Below are 26,548 nucleotides of genomic sequence, written 5' to 3'. Positions count from 1 at the left end.
ATAACATGTTTGGTTGCTATGTGGATGAGAGGATGAAAATATATTTGATTGCATGTGAATATGTTAATTGGCTCTAGCTTACCTGTTTTGTTGCATGGCTGTGTTGTATGTGGTTGTTGTTCCTTGCGATGATCATCAACTTGGTTGATGGGAGCAGATGGGCGAGGTTCTCGTGGTCAGCAAGGGAGCGGTGATTCAGTAGCTTAGCCATCTGGGCTGGAGGCATTTTATTTACGTTTTCCTTAGGGCTACAGCCCCTGTATCATCTTATGATTTCTTACTCTACACTCTTTGTTAGATTGGTATATGTTTTATGTCGGCATTGTGGTGTGCCAGGTTGTAGGGGTTGCGTTAAGGACCCCAAGACTACGCTGCTATACTTTATCGCGTGACGTTTCATTTAATTTCGTTTTAATAATTAAATGGGACGTTACAGCACAACTGGTAACATCTTCTGGTTCGCCAGGGTGTTAAAGGTCAGGTTTGGGGTTCGATACCCACTGACAACAACCTGCCTTGCGAAGTGGGGGGACACTTGGGGCGAGGGGTTGGGGTGTATTGGGCTGCAGACCTGACACTGACATTGCTGGGGTGGGCCAGGAGGTGTTATAGCATAGACCTATAGCTTCCTGGAACAATCATCAATAAAAGTAACAAAGTAAAGTGCACCACTAAACGAATTTACCTTTAATGGGCCGCAAACATCAGAATGCACCAATTCAAGCAATTCTGACTTCCTTGAGGGAGGATGTTTCTTAAAAGATACTCTGGTTTGTTTACCAGCCATGCAATGAGAACATTTCTCCAATTCTGCTTTCCTCAATCCCATAAGCACATCCTTTTTAGCTAAGTAGTTAAGCCCTTTCTCACTTATATGACCAAGCCTCCAGTGCCACAAAGATGCCTCCATATACATAGCATTCACACTGTCTTTAGCAACCAAAGCTTTAGTCCAGTACAATTTAGATTGTTTCTCCCCTCTGGCCATAACCAAGTTACCTTTAGTGAGCTTGCATTTACTAGAACCAAAGTGATTGTCATAACCACAATCATCAAGCAACTGCACAGAGATTAAATTAAAACAGACATCCGGAGCATGTTTGACTCCTTTAAGCAACAACTGCACTCTCATGTTGGTTTGCAGGCAAACATCACCAACAACAATCACTTTAGACTCACCATCATTACCCATCTTCAACACTCCAAAATCACCAGGAGTGTAAGATGTGAAGAACTCCTTCCTAGGTGTAACATGCAGTGTAGCACCACTATCAATAATCCACATGCTCTCATCAGATACAAGATTAACGGACTCAAAGTCACGAAGAAGAACAAGATCACAATCTGTAGCAGTAGTGACACGATCATCATCATCATGGTCATTCTCTCTCTGTTTGCCCTTCTTGTCTTTGTTCTCCTTTTTCCACTTAAAACAGTATTTTTGAATGTGCCCAGTTTTATGACAAAAATGGCACTCTAAATTCTTGTATCTTAACTTGGATTGCTCCTACTCTTCTCTCTACCACCTTTATGTTCCTTTTTCTGACTTCTCCCCCTAGCTTCTGTAACAAGCATCTCAGACTGAGATGAAGAACCATGTGCCTTCCTTCTCATCTCTTCATTAAGAGCACCGCTTTTTGCCATCTGAAAAGAAACAACACCATTCGAGGCAGAGTTCGTAATTGAAACCCGAAATACCTCCCAAGACTCTGGTAGAGTATTAAGCAACCATAATCCCTTAACTTCGTCATCAAACTTTATGCTCATTCCTGACAATTGATCTAGGAGCCCTTGAAACTCATTTAAGTGATCAGAAATAGAAGAATTCTCCTTGTACCTCAAATTCATCAAGCAATTTAACAAATACAATTTATTATTGCCCGACTTAGAAGCATACAAAGACTCAATCTTCTCCCACAAAGCTCTGGCATGTGTCTCATTAGCAATATGATTATAAACATTATCTTCAACATATTGCCGAATAAAACCACATACCTGTTGGTGCTCAAAGTCTCATTCTTCTTCAGACATAGAATTTGGCTTCTGTGTAGTAAAGACCGGAAGATGCAATTTCTTGACAAATAATAAATCTTTCATCTTGCCCTTCCACAAATGATAATTTGTACCATTCAAAGCGACCATCTTTGCATTTGCCTCCATCATTCAAACAAGTAAATATAGCCCAACCAAGAGCTCTGATGCCACTCTGATGGGGAAAACAATAACATAAACAATATACCAGAGAATGCAGCGGATATAATTTCCCCTAACTTGCAAGAATCTATGAGGAGCAATAATCAAAGAGCAGCAATAATAAATCACCAAAAGCACAAATAAAGGCACCAAGATTTTTAACATGGAAAACCCCTCAAATCAAGGGTAAAAACCACGAGTCGTCCAGACCAAAGAAATAGCTTCACTATGATCAACAAGAGTACAAAAGAGTCTCAATCAATAGCACAAATTAGTGCCAACACCCAACCAAATAACAAAGCAACAAAGCTTTCAAATAGAGAAGAACAAGAGAGGAAAACCTCTAAAAATCACTACTGCAGTGCGAAATTAATATCTCCCAACTAAGATCTCATATCAACGATCCAACCGGTTAGATTGAAGAGCAATGAAACCCAAACCTGCTGTAAAAATTTCAGCGCGATCCAATGGTGAACGAACCCGCAGTGCCGAATTTACGGCGACAACTCTATGAAAAACGTGAACAGAATTTTCCCTCTACCTCTCCCTCTATGAGTTAGGACTTTCAGTGTGTTCTGACTCTATTATTCTGTCTCTCTCTTTATTTTATAGCCCCTCTCCACTAGGTTAAGTGAGACATGGGCTTTTCAAGTTTTGGGCCTTTTCTCCACATAGGAAGGGAGCCAAATACCCAAAAAGTATATACTCGTTACCCGGTGGGAATGGAGATGTGACAAATGTTTGATATCCGTTGGGTTTAGGAATGGGGATCCATTTTTTCGATGGGAATGGGTATGGGATAGCGAAACTCGTCCCCACCCCACTTTGTTGCCATCCCTAATTATGGCAGGTATGAGGACAGGGATAAGGCACATATATGTACATCCCCATATCCAATTAAAAATTTCGGGTAGTCTTTATACCCATGCCACACCCGGTCAAAGCGGAGAATCCTCGTCAAAATGGGGATGGGTTTGGGCAATACCCAAAGGGGCAAGTTTATTTGTCGTTCCTAATTGTGCAGAAGGGAAAAACCCACACAGGGATGACAAAAATACTTGTGTTCGCAGGAATCCGCAGATAAAATTTACTACAAATAGTTGGTAATCACAAGTATTTATTATTCACGTATAACATGTATTTTGGTACCTGTTCATAAATGGGTCGAGCATGGGGTTCATACTATCTGTATCTGTGGTTATCCCTTACCCATAAAAAAATTAAAATTGAAAATTACTTTATATTTTATTAAGTTAAATTTAGGCTTAATTACTGTTTTAGTCCTCTAATTTGTTAGCAAATTTCAAAATGGTTCTTCTATTATTCAGAGTCTCAATTTAGTCCTCAAGTTTTGAAGAGTGACTCAATTTAGTCCTCTCCGTTTAATTTAAACAAACGTCGTTCAAACAGTAGTGAGGTGGCACAATTGTACTGATACGTGTCAACATTTTTAAGAGGCAAGAGCAATTGACGTGGCATATGTTGAAAAGGTTTAACTTTGTTTAGAAATGGGTATCATGAAACCCTAAATTTTTCCCAGCATCCTAAATTCATTCTTCTCCTCCGCTACGTTGCTGCACAACATTCTTCTAATTATTTTGACCCCAGATTTTGTTGTTGAGAGACATGTCCGAAGCCAACTCCTATAAGTCTTGCACTTGTTCACACAATGAAATTCGTGGTGTGTCTTCTTTTGGTGGTGGGTGGAAGGGTTGGGTGTATCTCCCATTTGTCAATGTGGAGAGGTTGTTGTACCCAAAACCCCCTAAATCAAAATCAAAATCCTATACCCTATACCCATAATCCACAAAACCCTAAAACGCAAGTCATAAAATTCGAAGCACAACTCACCTGGAATATGCTCCACGATTTCGATTACATTAAAGTTAATTAAAATTAAAATTTAATTTATATTTAATTTTATACTTTTTATATATTTTTTTTAATTTATAAAACATTTTTTAAATATTTGAGAGTATCCATGAGTAGGGTTTATTCCGTAGGTATTTTTTAAATGTGTACGTGACGGATAACAAGTAGATTTTCCAATTGTAGGTCGAGTTGCAGGTAGGCACTATTTGTGCCTGACCTAACCCGTTGTCATCCCTAAACACACATTACATATTGGAGAATGAAGTAACAAAGAAGAGGGAAAGAGAAATGGTCACATTAAAGATGAAAAGATGTTTTATGTTACAAGTGACGGAAACAGGTCAAGTCGGACACGAATAATGCCTACCCACAACTCGACTCGTAACAAAAAGATCCATTCATTACCTATCTCATTACTTGTTGGATACCTGTTTAAAAAATACTTGTGGGTTTTATAAAACTTGCGGCTACCCGTTGATTCTCACGGATATTTTAAAAAATATATTTTATAAGTTTTTAAAATAAAATTTAAATTAAAAAATAAAATAAAATATGAATTAAATTTTTATTTTAATTAAATTTAAACTAATAAAATATAAATTAAATTTTAATTTTAATTAAATTTAACTTAATAAAATATAAATTAAATTTGAATTTGAATTTTTTGCATGTAATGGATACTCGTGGTATGGATAAAATGATACTTGTACCTGATTCGTTTGTAGACGGATATTAAAAATACATGCTACCTACGGGTACCAATTTTTCATCACAGATATTATATTATCTTGCAAACTCTTTTATAAAGAGAATGTAGATCCACACACTTTGAGATGTTTAAATTTGTAGGTCTCACACGTTATCGTTAAATTTTAAATAAAATGACCATTTAACATTAACTACAAAGAAATACAAAAATTTTAATTTATGTCATTATTAGACTTTTTAATATAAATTAGGATTACACATTTTTTTATCAAATAAACAATAATATTATAATTTAATGATCTATTTATAATTTGATTGTGCATGACTCCTCTTAGCTAGAATTCTTCGACCTTGGGTTAATGTACTAGTGATCCAAGGAAGAAGACACATCGGCCTGCACACCCACATTAGTTAAAGAGGACACCTCGACATGCATATCCATGTGAGTCAAAGAGGAGGATGCACTAACTTACACTATAGTATAGTGGTTGGATGAGGACACCTAGGTCAACATCTAGGATACCTCAAATAACGCACATTGAAGACCCATGGATGAGAACATCTCAGCCAATGCACATTGAAGACCCGAGGATTAGTACTAGGGGTGGGCAAAAAAATCTAATTTTCTTGATCTGATCCACTTTTGCTCTAATCCAATCATTTAAAATCAATTTTAATGGATCTGGATTTCAATCTAATCTACATTTTATATATTTTATGAATTGTATTCCATTCTCTAAATCAAGATTTTCAAATACGGATAATCCAAAAAATCCAATCCAAAATTTCAATTTATATTTTTTGTTGGGTTAGGCTAAAGGTTCAAATGGATTAGGCTAAATCCAGACTTGGATGGGCCTTACTTGATGACCTATACGAACCGAGCAGGCCCGACAATCATGAAGGTCGGGTGGGTCCGACAAACTGAACGGGTCGGGCGGGCCCAAAGACACGAACGAGCTGGGCAAATTCGAAGACCTGGACGAGTCGATCAGGCTCGACGACCCAAAAAAGTCAGACGGGCCCGATGAACTGAACGAGCCAGGAGAGCCCGAAGACCCGGAGGGGTTGGTCTGACCCGACAACTCAAATAGGTTGTGTCCAACGACCTATACGGACTGGGCAGGCCCGACAACTCAGACAGGCTAAGTCGACCCAATGACCTGGACAGGCTGAGTTGACCCAATCCCTGGGGAGGCTGAGTCGGCCCAACGACTCGTATGGACTGGGTAGGGTCGGCAACCCTTACGGGTTAGCTGGACCCGATGACCCGACTATGTGAGGTCGGGTCAGCACGACGACTAGACCTGTTGACCTTGAGCTGCGATAGAAAGTTTAATAATATATTTTTCATGTTTAAGAAGAAAGTTTATGGGCGGGCCTTGACCCATAAGGTTTTTGTGTGGGTTTTGGCCCTACAGACTTCTTTAATGGGGGCTTTTTTGCCCTGTGGGCTTTTTTGGCCCTAGCCCACGTGGGGGTTGGACTAAATTGACAACTCTAGCCAAATTGTATCGAGTCGACCTTAAGGACACAAATTTTAAAAATTCAATTTAAATTTTATTTACAAAAAATAGATTCTAGATTTTGAACTTGATTCAAATATTTGGACTGGATTTAAATCTTGATCCAAATATTTGGATTTGAATTTTAAGAAAAATCAAACTAATTTTGCTAAAAAAATGGATTTAGATAAAAATTAGGTATAATTACTCGTATAGTACCCAGTTTAGGCCTAGTGTGTCAAATAGGTACCTGGTTTTAAAAAAGTGTCAATTGCATCCCAACTTTTGAAAAAGTGCTTCAATTAGGTCTCTTTCAGACAGAGTTGACTAACGCCGTTAGTCAACGTGCCACGTGTCAGTATGTGATTTTTTTTTAATTTTTTTAAATTTTTAAAATTTTTAAAATTTTTTAAAATTTTTTGAAAAAAAATATTAAAAAAAATGCCACGTGTCAAGTCCGTGTGTGTGACACGTGGCATTGTCAGTGCCACGTGGCATTGCAATGCCACGTGTCAGTATCACTATCAGATGCCATTGTGTTAATTTCGATTTGGTCCCCATATATATTTTTTGTTTCAATTTAGTTCCTACTTATGTGTATCTAATTCAATTTTGACCTAATATTTTTTAATAATTAAAATCCATTTTTTATAAAATTAAAAGTAATTAAGTATAAAAGTTTTACAAAAATTAAGTATTTGATATTTATATTAAAATTTAGTGGTAAAAGTCATTTTATAAGTCATTTTTAATAAAAAAAAAATTAGTATAACATTCATACCAATAGAAATTTTGGTTTAAAATTAGTAAAAGAATATATAACATGAGTACTTAATAAAAAAGTAATTAATAAAGTAATATGTTAAAAAATCGTTTTTAATAAAAAATATTTGTATAACATTTATACAAATAATAAATTTGGTGTGAAATTGAGAGAAACAATATAAATATTAGTACTTAATTTTGTAAAAATATTTATACTTAATTATTTTTAATCATATAAAAAATGGATTACAAAAACATTTTAATTATTAAAAAAATTTGGGACAAAATTGAATCAGATACACATACTTAGGTACTAAATTGAAACAAAAAGACATATATGGGGAATAAATCGAAATCAACACAATGACATCTGATAGTGACAATGCCATATAGCACTGACAATGCCACGTGTCACACACAAGGATTTGACACATGGCATTTTTTTTTCAAAAAATTTTAAAAAATTTTAAAAAAAATTAAAAATATTAAAAAAAACCACATACTAACACGTGACACGTTGACTAACGGCATTAGTCAACTCTCTTTGAAAGGGACCTAATTGAAGCACTTTTTCAAAAGTTAGGATGCAATTGACACTTTTTTTAAACTGGGTACTTATTTGACACACTAGCCCCAAACTAGGTACTATACGAGTAATTATACCAAAATTTGATCCAATTATTTGGATCTAAAATGGATGTAGATTGGATCATTAAAAATTCAATCCATGACCACCCCTAGTACCTCAGCCTGTACCACGAAGTCAGGGACATGAAAGTCACTACAAACGAGTGTACATAAGATTAATCACAAAAAGATTAAGGATAAGTAAACACATTAGAAAATCCTAAAAGGAGATAATATGAGGAATCCTAGGCCTAATAAATAGGACTCATCCTGGTATTATATATAGTCATTATTCATAAGGTATGTGAGAAGAATCAATTTTGTTATGTATCCCCATCTGTAACATGTTTCTAACTTCAGCGTCAGAGTGTTTTTGCAGGCACTCCCTCCATATGGGACACCCTAGTCATTCCGGAAGAAGACATGATAACACATCAAATTAGAAGATATATCAACCCAAGGTACGAGACTCCCTCGCCGAGATCACATTATCCTTATAGGAAGAGAACATCCAAACATTTGTACTTGATAATTAAATTTTGTTGATATTCTTCTTAATTTTTTTGATATTATTACTTATTTGTCAAATATTAAATATGTAAACCAAATACTTATTTTTTCTAATTTTATTAAAAAAGACCTAAAATATCTAACAAAATAATAATAAAATATAAAAATAAAAAAATAAAACATGATAATTCAAATAATATAAGCATAGTGAAAACCGAGACTACATGATATATCTCCGTCTAGACTTATGTACATCTAGATATACTTAGGCCACCAATAACACAATACCATATTCTACTAATCACTTCAAAAGATACAAAAATCTCTTTCCCAGTTTCAGTTTTATTTTTTCAAATTAATTCATTTCAAATATCTTTTTCTCATAAGCACACGGATACAAAAAATAATTCTGTTAAAACTTGAAATTAAAAGTGGTTTAAAAGGAAAATGAATATCATTATAAGGAACTGCTTTGAGACGTTTAAGAACAATGAATACAAACTTTCTAATTTATGTCACGACCCTTTAATATGAATAGAGTGCATCAATTGCAATAAATAATGCTTTTAAAGAAATACTAAATTAAAACAAATATTTAAAGTTGTAAGAAAGAATATTTTCTTCGTTACCAAATTTTGGTTTCCTTTTTATTTTTTGTTTTAAAACGTTAAATATCATGTTCATTATTCTCTTCCAAGTAACTCTACCTCGAGTTATCTTCTCATCTTTAAATAATATATATATATATATATATATATATATATATATATATATAACTATTTAATTAATTATGTTTGTATAAATTAATTTTAAAAGGATGAATATAAATAATTTAATATTAAATTAATGGTAAAAAAATGTTTTAATTTTTAAATTCAAGACACAAAATTAAAATATATCACTGAACTCTATAAGTGATCCTTAATTTGTTCATGGTGGATTTAATCATGTATTGCATAATTTAAAAATTATTATAAATTATGCAATGGAAAATTAAAAATACAGCATGAATTACATAATTCAGAAAGACAACTTGCATTCTACAATTCATAATACATTTCCAGAAAGACTACGAAACTTCATATCATCCTTAACCTCATATGATATGTCATAGCCTTATCAACATCAATTAAGACAACTTAATTCATACACGGAGAAACCAAGCTGTGAACATACTCATGAGAGAAAAGATACCATTTGTCATTCTTGCGGAGTTCATCCCCATCTATTCTACTATATCTGGTGTTGTACCGAATAAATCTCGGTTCAAATATATAAGTGTCTGCAATCAGCACAACCTCATCATCCTCACAAATATAGATAATCGAGAACTCTAATGGAGAGTAATCATTGAGATATTCCTGATAACTAAAAGTCAGTAACTTGGACCAAGATTTTTCATCGTTAAACTCTCTCTTCAGCCAAACAATGAAGTTATCTTCATAATGATGAAAAAGACACAAACAACCCTTCAAAACATCAAGCTCATGACCACAAACATAGACTTCTGAAATGCCATCAGGCATAGGAAAATATCTGCATGTCTGATCCTTTAGATGGTAAGAAAATATTTCAAGCTAATTCATTTTAACATCATCATCAGAGTAGGATTTGGGAAATGCTAACCAGTTTAAAGTACCACTCATAAAAATTCCAAAAAATCGAGGAGTTCCATAGCTAGCAGTAGGAACAGGGTCACAAGTTAACGTATTCCTCCAACAAGTATCTCCTAAAGACCAAACTCTTACCTCCAGTGTCTGCGATTCATTCTTATTATTATCCAAGAACACAACTTGGTAAGTGTCACTCCATTCATCATATCCAAACCCAAACCTAAACCAGGAAACATCTTTATAATCGCTGATTCTAAGACGAATATGTGGAGAGTCTTTAGACATGACCCTTATGGCCGGATTCCAAATCCGAAACCAGTATTCTGAAAAGCCCTCTCCATTATAAGTATCCTGCTGTAAGCATACTAAGCCATTGCAGACACCCAAGACAGTGTAAATGGGCGATTGTTGCGATGTAAAGTTTCAAGGGTGAATGATGGGTTGTCTAGTAAATCTTGTATAGGGCAAATTACGGCATAATCCTTGTCCTGTACAAAGGTCAATAGGATGTGAGTGTTTTTTGGAGACCTTTGAAGATGAAGTTTCACGAATGCAGGATCAGAGACAAGGTGGTTCCACTCTTTTGAAACGCATCTGAATCACACGACATCCTTCGGCGGAAGCCATGACAAAATTTCCATGAGCATATTCTCGGGAAGAACACAACTATAATTCTGAGCAGAAGACATTCTGCAGCAGGGAAAACCCACGCAATTGTTTAACGGTTGAGAAGAAGGTGCAGATTGGAAAATGAAATATCAGATAAGAAGGAAAGAGAAATGGTCACATTGAAGATAAAAACTTCAGAAGCTTTTATAGTGAGGATGCGGAACACACCCTTCAATTTTGTAAAAGGACAATCATGTTATAAAACAAAATTTTCACAATTTTTTCTCACAATATCTCTGACTCGGTATAAATAAAGTGAATTTGAAAGAGTTAAATATGTTTTTAGTTATTAAAATTTAAATAAATTTTGGAATTAATTCATATTAATTTAGTCTTTCATCTTTATAATATAAATGTGTAAATTTAGTCATTTTTACCAAATTTTATTAAATTTATTTGACATTTTAAATTCATTTTACGATAATAATTGAATTAACATTGAAGCAAAAATATCTTAAATGGTATAAACAATTCAAATATTATCATGAAATATATTTGAAACGTCAAATAAAATACAAGTCACCATTTAATATTAACTATCTTAATCCCACGCACTTTCATTAAATATTAAATATAAATGACTATTTAATATTAACTATCTTAGTGCCATGCGCTTTCATTAAATATTAAATATAAATGACCATTTAATATTAACTATCTTAGCGCTTTCACTAAATACTAAATATAAATGACCATTTAATATTAACTATCATAGTCCCACACGCTTTTATTAAATATTAAATATTAATAACCATCTAATATTAACTATCTTAGTCTCACGCGCTTTTATTAAATATTAAATATAAATTATCATTTAATATTAACTGCATACAAATATAAAATTTTTATGCAGTTAATACTCAATTAAAACAAATATTTAAAGTTTTAAGAAAGATTATTCTCTTCTTTCCACAAAATTTTAGTTTTCTTTTATTTATTATTTTTAAAAGTCGAAAAAGAAAAAAAAAATTACAACTATTTAATTAAATATTTTTCTTTTCATAAATTAATGTTAAAAGATTAAATAAAAATAGTTTAATATTACATTAATAGTTAAATATATTTATAATTTAAATTCGAATACAAAATTAGAATTTATCAACGTGGATCCATACACATTCGATTTTTTTTGTAATAGTTTCTGCATCATTTTTTTATTCTCTTTATATCCTTCTATTTACGGACCCTATTTCTAATATTTAAAAAACTATATTATATAATTATAAAAATTAACAATCGTTAAAATATTTATACTTGTTTTTTCACTAATAATAATAATAATAATAATTGTAAACCTAATAAAATATGTAAAAACATTTTTCATTCACTGTACATATTTTCATGTTCTATTTTATCCCTATTAAAAATAAATATAAAGGTAAATCATGTTACAAATCACTAATTTATTTCAACAATTCTACTAACCACTCTTATCCATTGTTTGTTTTTCTATTTTCCAAAAAAAAAATAAAGATATACAAAAATCCTTTTTCCCACTTTTAATTTTATTTTTTAATTAATTAATTTCAAATATCTTTTTTCCGTAAGCACACCGAGAAAAATAGTAATATATTTTGTTAAAACTTAGAAATAAAACTGGTTTAAAAAGGAAGAAGAAAGTTGCTTTGAGATGTTTAAATCTATAGGTCCACGCGCTATCACTAAATAAAAATAAAATTAAACGGTGTCAAAATGTGCCAAAATTTTGTGTTAAACCTAGATATGACATAAATTTCGTCCCTGTCGTGGGTATTGCCCGAATCCGTCTTCGTTTTGACGGGAAATTTTCGCATTGATTGGGTATGAGTATGAGAAATTCCCGACTTTTTCAATTGGGTATGGGATGTACATATCTCCGCCAAAATACCCCTCCCTGCCATATCTTCGTCTCCGTTTAAATTATTAAAATATTCATAATTAATTAAGTAACCATCTATATATATATATATATATATATATATATATATATATATATATATATATATATATATATATTCTATTTTTTATTTCTTCTAATTATTTGGTTTGTCATGAAACTCATTCGCATCTCTAATGTATTTTTCATCTTATCATAACATTTATGTAATTATGTTAAAATGATGTATGTGAATTAAAAAAAATTATGTCTCACATTTGAATATTTTTATTATTTTTTAATATTTTTATTTATTGTATATTTTCCTTTCACATTAAAATGTTTAATACTCTCAATATAAGTGTTTAATAGCATAAATCTTTCATTTAATAGGTAATATAAAAAAAATTATTTACTTGTTATTAATTTTTGTTTCATTTGAAGAACTTTTGTTTCAGTGAAACAATTTTCGTTATTTCTCAACCATTGAGTATTAAGTATGTATGTTGATATTTGAAAAGTTTTCTTAGATCTCTAAGGTATTTGAAAACTTTTCATCTTATCGTACCCTTAATTATACATTTGTTTTCCTTTGTACGATTTCTTTCAATAGTCTCTCAAATTACTTCTAAGACACACTTTTGTTAATTTTTTAATATTTTTATTTATTGTTTATTTTTATCATGTAAAATATTATTTCGATATATTTTATCTAATTATTTTTTATTTTCTAACTCATTTATCAATCATTCTGTAAATTTTACTATAATTGTATAAATAAATTTTATTTACTACAATATAAAAATTTAATGTAATTGCCATGAATATTTTTCTTATCACCATCCAACATACATTGAAGTTCAAAAGACACAAGATCTATGTTAAAATTTTATTATTTGTTTTTTGCATCATTTTGATAAAATGATGTATTGTAACTTTTATTAGTGTATAAAAAAGAGATTCATTAGAATTTTAAAAATTAAAGTAAACAAACATTTAAAATATATTTTAATTTGAATATTTGTTTTCCTTTTATATTTTTAAATTTTATCAACTAGGTTTCATTAATGTTTGCAGTTTGCAAATTTAATAAATGTTTTGGTATTATGATGAAAATTTATTTGGTATTCTAATTTAAAATGTAAACAATTATAATTTATTTTAAAATATTTGATATCGAACAAACAACTATCGTCTAATATTGAATATTTGATAATATTATGTTTTTTTTACCGTATTTTTTTTATTTTATAAAAATTAATTAAAATTAATATTGGAATAGTAAGAGAATGGATACAGGTATGTGTATGAGATTATACCCATTATTTACTGAAGATAAAAATGAGATAAAAATTTAATATCCGTTAAATCTGACCATGAGAATAGAAATAAATTTTTTTATAAGAATAGATATGAGATATCAAAACCCGTTACGACATCGTTTTCTTAGAAAGTGCAGATTATCATTGTCAGAAGTTGCTCAGAGATGTTTAATTCTGTGGTCCCTCGCACTTTCACTAAATGTTGAATACAAACGACCATTTAAAACTAACCGCGTACCAATACATATTTTCTAATTTATGTCATTATTAAACTCTTTAATATTAATAGAGGGCATTAATTGCAATAATTAATGCTTTTAAACAAAATACTCCAATAAACAAATATTGAAAGTTTTAAGAAAGATATTTTCTTCATCCCACACAAAATTTTAGTTCCTTTTATTCATTATTGATAAAAGTTAAATATTATGTTTTTTATTCTCTTTGAGAGAGTAACTCACTCTTCTCGTCTTTAAATAAATAATACATACATTTATTTGTTTTGTATACGTGAAGAGCAAATAAAATAAAATAAATTACGAATTAATTATTTTACTTTTATAAATTAATTTTAAAAGGATAAGTAAAATAATTTAATATTATTAGTTAAGGGTTAAATATGTTTGTAGTATGTAATTAGAATTCACAATTGTTTCAAACTTTGATTTTTTTTATCTTTAAACTTAAAAAATATATATAGTCATCTTTACTTAATGACATTACTTTTTGTTATATGTTAAACGATGTTTAGTTGACATTTGAGTTGGAATATGTCAAACGGTGTAAATATCTTAGAGATCAGTCTAAAATACCTCTTGACATGTAAATAAAATTAAACTCAGTTGGGTTAAAAGAATTATATTTGTTTATTTTAAGCTTACAAATAATCTATATCGAAATTTGGAATAGAAACAAATTTAAACTTGTGTTAAAGTTTAAGAATTACAAATATATTTATTTAACATATACTCATCCTAATACTCATCTCATCCCATTTGAATTACTAAAGTACTCACAATTTATTAACTATCCTAAATAATATATATATATATATATATATATATATATATATATATATATTGTACCGTACCTAACCAAACTCAACCAAGTAAACAATATACATATCAAAACCGCCTAGCATCTAGTACCCGGCCATCACCAGCACAAGACATCTAGGCAAGTAGCCGGTCAAGACCGACTACTTGCCTAGAAAGTTAACTAACATCGATGCCCCTCCTTCAATAGGTCCCCAGGGCCTGTTTTGGGGCCCAGGCCCACTCATGGCCCAAGCTAAGGCCCAGGTCAAAACCCAGCCCATGCGATGGTCAAACGTCATTAATGTTCTATAAATACACGTGGACCCCATCATTTAACGGTACGCATTCATTAATTGCTGATTTGACTCTTTGAGAGCTTTGACTTACTTGAGTTTCGGAGATTCTTCTGCAGGTAACCCCTCCTGGGTTCAAGCCGACATGTATTGAATGGGAAGAGGCCAACTAAGGAGATAGCGGACTACATGGTAAGGTGACACTCGTGCCTAACTTATCTTATTTGTCCCTCTACAGAAACATATATATATATATATATATATATATATAATCTTATTTTTTAATTCTATAACCCTTATTTTTCTTTATATTGTACAATTATATTTAAATAGTGTATTATTAATTACGGTCAATTAAATAAATCTATTTTTTACATTTGAATATTTTTACTCCTTTCTAATATTTTATTTATTATTTTTTTTCAAATGAAAATATTTGACACATAATTTCAAATGTTCAATTACATAAACCTTTTATTTAGTAAGTAATATAAAAAACTTATATTTTTTATTATCTTTGATACTTAATTTTTATATCGCATTAAGAACTTTTTGTTTTGCTTAAACATTTTTTGTTATCTCTTACCACTTTGACTACTATGATATCTGAAAGTTGCTTTTTTTTTTTTAGATTTCAAAGTGTTTTTCATCTCATCAGACCTTTAATTATATATACACTTGTTTTCGTTTGAACATTCTCATTTAATGGTGTATCAAATTGCTTTTAAGACACACATTTTATCATTTTTTACTTATTTTTAATATTTTTATGTGTTGTTTATTTTTATCATGTAGAATAATTGTTTGATGATTTTTTATATAATTTATATGATTTGTTTTTGTATATGTGACGAGAAAAAAATTACATCTATTTAATTAATTATTTTTTATTTTTGTTAATCAATCTTAAAGAAAAAAGAGTTCAACATTAAATTAATTACCATTTATATAACATGTCAAATGATTGCATATAATATATCAATCACAAAAATTATTTTTTATCATTAATCACTCTTTTATCATTATTTTACCATATTGTATCTATAAATAAGACTTCTTCTATTAATAATAAAACACACAAAAAAAGTTGTTCCTTATCCTCTCATTGTCTATTATTCCTTCTATCATATCTTTTTTTCTTTCAAATGATAATAATCTTGAAAATAAAGAAAAGAATATATTATTTTACTTATTCAAAAATTGTATTCATATATTGCATATCATTAATTATTTTCAACATTAAATAAAAGTGTAAAAAATATGTACTTTTTGTCTATATATACGAAACTTTTATTTTCAAAATCATAATTTAAAAACATAATAAAAATAGATAATAGCAAACAAATGATGTACAAATTTAAACACATGATTACTTAAACCGTAAAATATATTATCTGTCCCCGCATATTTTATAGTAAAGTTTTTGTTTATACGTGTATATTAAAGATTCACAGACTAATACATTTACTAATGACCAATACAATTTACTAACGAAGAAAAATTAAATAATTAAAAAAAACTTCGTTTCAAATTTAAAGTTGTTCATTACTAAACTTATGGAAAACATGAATTTTTAATTTTTTTTTAAAGAAAATTGAGTAGTGTAATGCTTAAATATACGATAAGTACTACTTTCAAAGGGAGAAGTAAAAAAAAATCAATTATCTTTACATAACTATTTTATGTAACATAAATAGAAGAAAATCATAAACTCTAAATTACTAGCTCAAACTCATTCCACCTTCCATTCATTTATCATCTTTGTTATGCATCTAAATCTACTTCATCATAAGTTCCAATGCAACCTACACGATTATCGCATGTGGAAATAGAACTACCAACAAAATGTTAAGTTAATACAAAGATTACAATCAAAAAATCATTAATATCACATATATATCACACTATTATTTTTGCAATATTATTATAAATATATAACAATTCCCCACATATTGCAAAAGATAAGAGATAGAAAGAAAGAAAGAAAATTTTGGGTCTCAACTAAGATGTAATGCATTAGAGTTGATATAGCAAGCTATATGAACCAGTCTTAGATTGAAAAACTTAACACACAGTGTAGTTGGTATAGCAAGCTATATGAACCAAGAACACTTGATGTGTGTTAGCGGTTTATCATCACAATACACCTCCACAATTCTTGCTGTTATCGCTGTGTTGCGCTATTAGGCCATATGCGTGCCTGGTATTCATGAGTGCTCTAGAGATCATGCCAATATCTCATACAAGCGGCCCCACTCGACACTCATATAGGTGATTTCATCAAGTGTATGCTGCAAATCATACACCACCCATAAGGGATATGAAAAATATTAAAACTTTGTTTAAAATTCTTACACCTCAAGGAATTTTAATTACAAAGTTTAAACTCTCAATAATGCAGTCTTTAGCACTTTCACACACACCATAGGAATGGACATAATTGATTTAAAATCAATCAATTAATCTAGTGTTATCAGAACTAACAAGTGACTTGTTCTTACCCATATGAACCTTATTCGTGGGATCTCCAATCACAAAGGTTGGGTTACCATCACTTGTTTGTTTCAAGTGGCTCAAGTCTCACTCCCCTCGATGTTTATATAATCATATTTCATCCTAGGATTTTGTCAAAGGATCTGCTAGATTCCATTATGACTTCACATACTCAATGGAAATTGTTTCACTCTTCAGTAGCTACTGCCGATTGACAATCACAATGTATTTTCATTCCTAATGGAATGTTAGCTAAGAAGTTCGTCAACTACTCAGCTTCACCATCAACCATTTCATGAACAACATACTCATAATTCATTTGTTGATCTAATAATATCATTTGTCTGGCTGATCTCCAAGGAATCACACTACCCCTAAGTGTGAATTTATTACCACTAATGAATTTTGTCTCGTCTGAATCAGAGATTTAATTAGCGTCACTGTACCCTTCTAGTACAATGGAAAACTCACTATATTCAATAAAATGACATATTCCATTTAAACTCTTCATAAGCACATCTCAATATTCCTAATTAGAATATTAAGGTAAGTTTGAGAAAAATAATTCTCCTCAATTTCTCTTTAATTCAGAATTAGTATCGTAAGGGATATTCACTCGTTTATCAATTCTAAACTTCCTAAGAAGTTTCTCATGTATTGCATTAGGATAATAATATATTATCTCTCTTTCTTATATGATTCGATTCTAACTTCTAAATTCATATTGGCTTCACCTAGAAGAAAATTAATTCTAAATAATATCTCAAATTTCATAAATCAATCATTAGTATGTCATCCACTTATATAGTAACATATTCTCTATTTTCAAATTTAAAGATACTATCAAAATCATTATTAGTTGAAAGCCATCTTCTTAATTAATGATTTTTTCGCTTTAAAAATTTTAGTTAAATGATTTTTTTTTTCAGAAATTTACTAGCATTACCTGCACCCTCACAGTCTTTTGGTAACATTTTTGGATAATGATATTCCAACAAAATTTTTTGACAAGGTTTTGACACAGCTTACGTGGCAGCAGTTTTTTTAATTTTTAATAACTGAAAATCTTTGTTCGCACGTGCAGCTGAGAGGGAAAGAAAAATGAGATTAAATGTCCTTTAGAGAGAGAAAGAGAAGAGAAAAAAGGGGGGAGGTCCGTTCCGCAGTGAGAAGTGAAGAGAGAGAAGGTGGAAATACCAACTTGCGGCCGGAGTTAGAAAGTGAAGAGATAAAAGGGGGAAAGTGAGGCCTGGGTGGGGCGGCCGGAGTTAGAAAGTGAAGAGATAAAAGGGGGAAAGTGAGGGCTAGGTGGTTTCGAACTGAGAAAGTCAAGACAGAGAAGGGGGAAAGTGAGATTCCGGCAACCATTTGGGTTGGTGGTGGTGGTAGGTCGTTATCAAGCAATGCGAGAGTGAGAAGAAGTGGTCGACGACAAGAAATTCGTCAGCCCAAGCGTACAATCGACCCTTTGGCAATTGTATGTCAGGTTACAACAGCAGGTTAAAATGTTTTTTAGTTATTGCAGTGCAAATAGGAAAAGGTAGCACTAGTCCCCCACATAGTACTGGTTTAGTCCCCAGTTAATGTATGCAGCATATGTGTGACAAAATTCAATATTGTAGACGTATTTAACAACTTTTAATTCATTGTACAATACTGATTAATTTCAACTCCACTCCACAAGTAGTTACACCTAACTCCCCACTTACCATCAGAGGTTTGAATGTTGCATGTACTAAGTCTACATCCAAACAAATTACTTCATTTGGAATGGATAATACACGGGAAAATTTGTTGGGAAAAATGAAACACAAATCATGTGTTTACACATTTTAGTAATTGTGTTAACGTTTTCTGCACTTTTGTTAAAAAATTTTGCCATTACTCCCCACATATGTATGCATAAGTGCCCATATATGCGTGAAATGTTTTTTAGCGGTTTATGTAGTTGACAATGCACAAAATTAAATGAATGCAATGTTAATTACTGTACTGGACTTAGTGATTGACTTCATTGTTCACTTACATGATGGCCATTGGTCGACTCAGGCGATTAAAGAATAGTTTTGATTCAACGTGGAAGCACTATTGAAATAGTTGAACTGTACTCCCCACATACGGGTGACTAACTCCCCTTTTTAGTTCGATGATGACAAATATTTATTTTCTTAAAGCATGAAATATGAATGAGGTATTTAAATAAAATTATTTGAAAATGGCTAACGCTTGAGTCACGCCAAGGAAATTATTTGTAAACGAATGAAATAGGAATAAGGCTTGACGACATTTTACTTAGGTTTTTTTCTATGTCCTGCACCTTTGTTGAGAAAACTTTGCTTCAACTCCCCACGTACTACTTCCTTACTCCCCACATCGGCCTCAGTTGTTTATGCAGTTGTTTGGCCATATTAAATCCACCTAATTCTGATCATTCAATTTAAATTGGGGCAATTAGACGTCGTGATTTATCAACTACATGATCAACGGTTCGAATAGGCTACTTAAGAATAGTTTTTCTTCCATATTGTAGCTGTGTTGCAAAAGTTAAACTCTACTCCCCACTTACGTACGCATAACTCCCCGCTTTTGAATGCAGTATATCTTTGGGGTTCTGTGAGGGTCCAGTCACATTAAATTAAATTATTTGAAAATGACTAACGCTTGAGTCACATCAAGGAATCTATGTGTTAAGAAAAGAAATAGTAATAATGGTTGACATTTTACTTTACTTAGGTTTTTTTCTATGTCCTGCACCTTTGTTGAGAAAACTTTGCTTCAACTCCCCATGTACTTCTTCCTTACTCCCCACACCGGCCTCAGCTGTTTATGCAGTTGTGTGACCATATTAAATCCACCTAATTCCGATCATTCAATTTAAATTGGGCAATTAGACGTCGTGATTTATCAACTACATGGTCAAGGGTTCCAAGAGGCTACTTAAAAATAGTTTTTCTTCCATATTGTAGCACTGTTGCAAAAGTTAAACTCTACTCCCCACTTACGTACGCATAACTCCCCACTTTTGAATGCAGTATATCTTTGGGGTTCTGTGAGGGTCCAGTCACATTAAATTAAATTATTTGAAAATGGCTAACGCTTGAGTCACGCCAAGGAATTTATTTGTAAACGAATGAAATAGGAATAAGGCTTGACGACATTTTACTTAGGTTTTTTTCTATGTCCTGCACCTTTGTTGAGAAAACTTTGCTTCAACTCCCCACGTACTCCTTCCTTACTCCCCACATCGGCCTCAACTGTTTATGTAGTTGTGTGGCCATATTAAATCCACCTAATTCCGATCATTCAATTTAAATTGGGCAATTAGACGTCGTGATTTATCAACTACATGGTCAAGGGTTCCAAGAGGCTACTTAAAAATAGTTTTTCTTCCATATTGTAGCACTATTGCAAAAGTTAAACTCTACTCCCCACTTACATACGCATAACTCCCCGCTTTTGAATGCAGTATATCTTTGGGGTTCTGTGAGGGTCCAGTCACATTAAATTAAATTATTTGAAAATGGCTAACGCTTGAGTCACGCCAAGGAATTTATTTGTAAACAAATGAAATAGGAATAAGGCTTGACGACATTTTATTTTGGTTTTTTTCTATGTCCTGCACCTTTGTTGAGAAAACTTTGCTTCAACTCCCCACGTACTTCTTCCTTACTCCCCAAATCGGCCTCAGCTGTTTATGCAGTTGTGTGGCCATATTAAATCCACCTAATTCCGATCATTCAATTTAAATTGGGCAATTAGACGTCGTGATTTATCAACTACATGGTCAAGGGTTCCAAGAGGCTACTTAAAAATAGTTTTTCTTCCATATTGTAGCACTGTTGCAAAAGTTAAACTCTACTCCCCACTTACGTACGCATAACTCCCCGCTTTTGAATGCAGTATATCTTTGGGGTTCTGTGAGGGTCTAGTCACATTAAATTAAATTATTTGAAAATGGCTAACGCTTGAGTCACGCCAAGGAATTTATTTGTAAACGAATGAAATAGGAATAAGGCTTGACGACATTTTACTTAGGTTTTTTTCTATGTCCTGCACCTTTGTTGAGAAAACTTTGCTTCAACTCCCCACGTACTCCTTCCTTACTCCCCACATCGGCCTCAGCTGTTTATGTAGTTGTGTGGCCATATTAAATCCACCTAATTCCGATCATTCAATTTAAATTGGGCAATTAGACGTCGTGATTTATCAACTACATGGTCAACGGTTCGAAGAGGCTACTTAAGAATAGTTTTTCTTCCATATTGTAGCAGTGTTGCAAAAGTTAAACTCTACTCCCCACTTACGTACGCATAACTCCCTGCTTTTGAATGCAGTTTATCTTTGAAAAGAACACCAAACAACCACATACACATCCTCTGCGTAATACGACCGAAAAACGTTACCTTTGGCTTAAACAAATTAAATGGGCTCCGCCAAAGGGTCGATTGTACGCTTGGGCTGACGAATTCCTTGTCGTCGACCACTTCTTCTCACTCTCGCATTGCTTGATAACGACCCACCACCACCACCAACCCAAATGGTTGCCGGAATCTCACTTTCCCCCTTCTCTGTCTTGACTTTCTCAGTTCGAAACCACCCAGGCCTCACTTTCCCCCTTTTATCTCTTCACTTTCTAACTCCGGCCGCCCCACCCAGGCCTCACTTTCCCCCTTTTCTCTCTTCACTTTCTAACTCCGGCCGCAAGTTGGTATTTCCACCTTCTCTCTCTTCACTTCTCACTGCGGAACGGACCTCCCCCTTTTTTCTCTTCTCTTTCTCTTTCTAAAGGACATTTAATCTTATGTTTCTTTCCCTCTCAGCTGCACGTGCGAACAAAGATTTTCAGTTATTAAAAATTAAAAAAACTGCTGCCACGTAAACTGTGTCAAAACCTTGTCAAAAAATTTTGTTGGAATATCATTATCCAACATTTTTTACTGCACCAAGCTCTCCTTGACATTGGCCATAAGTCACGTGCAAGCATATGCTCCACTCACATCTTTTATTAACATTCACGCAATGTATATTGTAGTGGCAGCACCTACAACACGAGTACCACGACCCGTTGACGTTGCCCGCCAAAACCACAACCAGCGTTAAAAGATCCACGCGTCTGTGTTGTTGAACGCCGTTGCTACCATCACAACCTTCTCCATGTGCATGGTGAGGAGCTTCAGCTTCGCCAGGATGTATGCCGATGCCGGGAATGCTATGATGGGAAGCACCACTCCCTTAAAGACAATGAATTGTACAAAGATGGTTCATTTGCGTTTTCCACATGGAGAAGTTAACCAACAGCAATTCGCTTGCGCGCTAGAGCCGCTTGACCGTCGAACTCAGTCTCAGCTGCGAGCGCAACATCTCTGCCAACAAAGAAAACAACCACATCCTCGCTGTCGCAGTTTCGCCCATGATCGAAGGCTGGAGGCGCCATCGGAAGCTCGTCGACACCACTGCTGACTAGGATGCCATCGCGTGACTCATGCCGGCCTAAACCAACATTGGCAAAGGTGAATGTGTTCTTCTCTTCTTCTTCCTCGAACCGTGAAACGGGACATCTTCTTCCTCCTACTCCAACGACCACCATGGGTGCACCTTTTCGCTGCACAACCCCGTCCAGCCACCGTCGTTCCTGGTGACACCTGCAACCATTGGATAGTAGCCGACAAGGTTGAAGCACTCAAATGCGTCGAGGCTGCAGTGCCGCTCGTTTACGACGTTGCAACCTCGTCCAGCCACTGCCAGACCGTGGGTTTCGCATCATCGCTTCCTTTTTCTCTCCTGGGAATATGCCTCCACAAACCACCGTCATCGTTCGCACATCCACCGATGCCAGGGACGCCAGAGCCATTGTAGACACTGACAGCGGCTCCATCCCCTCTAGTGCCTTCTTCTTGTCAACGAAAGGGTTTCCACTGCTGCAGGATTGCGACTTGCGAGAGCACCTTCGAAAGTTGCAACCACCTAACCTAGCCAATGTCGTCGCCGCCAGTGGTCACCATCGTTTTCTACACCATCATTTTCGTGCGCATCTATTCTTCCCCATTTAGCTAATCACGTGTTTCGTAATTTTATCTCGTCAGAAAAATAATCCATCTTTCTTCCGAAAATAATCCAGAATCAAAGGATCGAAAAATCAATAAATAGATAAATCCCTAAGATGGTCAGTAAATATGCATAAAATAGATAAAAACATAAACAAAAGGAATTCCTCATGCGTGTAAAAATACTGTTCTTAATAATTTATCCGCAGTATATATGCAAATCCTCTAGGATACAACAGGAACATCTCAGATATATTCCGAGGATAATAGAAACTAGCAAGATAAGTACTCTTTAAAGAGTAAATAACCCAGGATATAAGAGAAGAGAGAAAAAGAAGAAAATAAGAAAACGAGAGATAAGAAAATGGTTGGGTGATGAATGGATTAAAAAATCCATTATTTGTAACTGAAGCCTAGTATGAAAAATAATATCCCATCAAAAGTGGATGTGGGATCAACATGTGGAGGAAATCTCGTTGCAACAACATGCACCATCCTAAAAAGGAGGGAGGCTTGCTCACGTTGCAACAACTGCAACACTATATTTTTTCAACGTTATTATAAATATATAACAGTCGTAGCCATGGTCATGGTCGTGCTATTAATCATGGTCGTGAACATGGTTATAAAGGAAATTTCAAGAGAAACTTCATCAACAGAAGTGGAACAAGAATGCGAAAAAGGAAAAAGAAATGGGTGAAAATAATGGCAAAAAAGCTGAAAATATATGATATTGTTGTGGCAGTAAAGGTCATTAGACTCGTGCCTGTTATACACCAAAGCATCTTGTACTCTACCAAGAATCACTTAACAAGAAGAAAATAGAAACACACTTTGCTTATGAAGATTATGGCCATATGGATATTACTCATCTTGATATTGATGATGTAAGTTTATATGAGGGGGAGAAATAGAAGATGTAAAGAACAATATTATATAGAATGATGTACTCTTTTTCCTTCACTAGTTTTTTTCTCCCTAAAGATTCTTCCTGGTAAGTTAATGAGACACATCCTTTCATCAATGGGCACCCAAGAGGCCAAGAGGGAATGTTATGAATGAATGGATTAATGGTCGTCCATTGATTTGATACAATTACTCATATCAGTAATATGACATACATACAAACAAAATTTGCTCCATACTCTCTCATTCTGTGTTTCTCCTCCCTTTCTTCTCTCTCTTATTAGCTTTATTTTATAACGATATACATCTTTTCCTACCTTTCTTTTTCTATTTCTTAGAAAATCTTTTTAAATCTCATGTATATAACCATATTCACCCGCATAACAAATCGTATATCTTTTCAATAAATCCATTTAAAAAATAATCATCATATATAACTCATTTATAGTGTAATAATTACTTTATATATCCTTTAAAATAATCTCTTATCTTTTATATTCTAAAACATCATTTAAATAAAATAAATCTTTTAAAATAATAAACCATTACGTTTCTTATAATAACTTTCTGAATAAATACTTTCTAAATAGTTAATGATCACTTAAAAATATTTAACATTTTTTAACAATATCTCATAATATTTAACGACATATATATAATATCTTTTTAATTAAATAATTTTTGAACCATTTTAAATATTTATTTAATCTCATTTATTTATTTTTCTAATTATTATAATTTTTTGGATCTCCTTTTCTCTTGAATAAAATTTTTCGTCCTAAAAAATAAATTTGTAGAATGAATTTTATACAAAATACAAAATATTTTAAAACTGTACAAAAGTAAATTAATATTTTAAAACATTAATTTGATTGTATGAAATCATATTATTAGTATCTATATCATATATAGATTAAATATTTATACAATTGTATAATTAGTTATTAAATTACATATTTAATTATTGTAATATATATATATATATATATATATATATATATTACTTTGATTTTATTTAGAAACTTTTATATGATTAAATGAGTCTTTACCAATAATTGAGACTTTACTTTGGTTAAAGGTATTTACTCTAACTACAATTAATTGAGACTTTACTTTGATTAATTAAGCTTTTTATTTGGTGAGGAGATAAAAGAATAGACATGATTAGACATAGTAAATTTGATTGAGACTGTACTTTGGTTGAATTTACTGTGGAAAATCTAAAAGTTCTCACTTTTAATTGAGACTGTACTTTGGCTAAAAGTGAGAACGCCAACAAATTAATTGAGACTTTACATTGATTAATTTGTAAATCTATAACAATAATTAATTGAGCAATAATCTTTAGATAACCGATGATGAATCTATTTTGAAAAAGCAATGGAATCAATCTATTTTCTTTACTATTGTTTCTATCTTATTTTATCTTTTTATCTTAATCCTCCCATATTTTTATTATTTTATTTAACTAACCGTTTTGTACAGATTTTATAAGAACTAACTTGTTAAAAATCAATTCCGTGTTCGTTGGGAGACGACTTTGGGTTACTTTACCCTTTCTATTTTGTTGACTACTATTTTAGCAATACTGACGTTGCTATAGTTTAGTAGTATTAATTTGACCGCGTCAACGACAGCGTTATCAGACTTGTTGAGAAGAATTTTGATCTAGTTCATGGCCTATTAGAAGTAGAAGGCGCTCTGGTGGGATCCTCACGTACAGAAAAAGATTACAGTCAATTTGATAAGGATTGAGTGACATTGCTTCTTTGGTCCAAACCAAGGAATCCTTTAAATAAGATTCAAAATGGATCTTATTCTATCGTTGATAAGAGATTTCTCTATGAAAAATATGAATCGGAGTTTGAAGAAGGGGGAGGAGTCCTCGACCCGCAACAGATAGAGGAGGATTTTTTCAATCATATCGTTTGGGCTCCCAGAGAATGCACCCTTGGGGCTTTCTATTTGATTGTATTGAAAGGCCCAATAATTTAGGATTTCCCTATTGGGCCAGGTCATTTCGGGACAAACGGATCATTTATGATGAAGAGGATGAGCTTCAAGAGAATGATTCAGAGTTCTTGCAGGGTGGAACCATGCAGTACCAGACACGAGATAGATCTTCCAAAGAACAGG

General features: G+C 32.6%; 1 pseudogene; it reads right to left on the bottom strand.

Annotated features, from left to right (window-relative positions):
* Positions 1-9,166: 9,166 nt before the first annotated feature.
* LOC146886290 (F-box/kelch-repeat protein At3g23880-like) lies at positions 9,167-10,644 on the bottom strand (annotated as a pseudogene).
* Positions 10,645-26,548: the final 15,904 nt, after the last annotated feature.

The sequence above is a fragment of the Vigna unguiculata genome, chromosome 5 (assembly GCF_037176805.1).
Source record: "Vigna unguiculata cultivar grain cowpea cultivar isolate G323 ecotype 2 chromosome 5, ASM3717680v1, whole genome shotgun sequence".
In the NCBI taxonomy this organism is placed as follows: Eukaryota; Viridiplantae; Streptophyta; class Magnoliopsida; order Fabales; family Fabaceae; genus Vigna; species Vigna unguiculata.
Note: the sequence above shows the minus strand (reverse complement) of the source record. Positions and strands in the feature narration are given on the sequence as shown.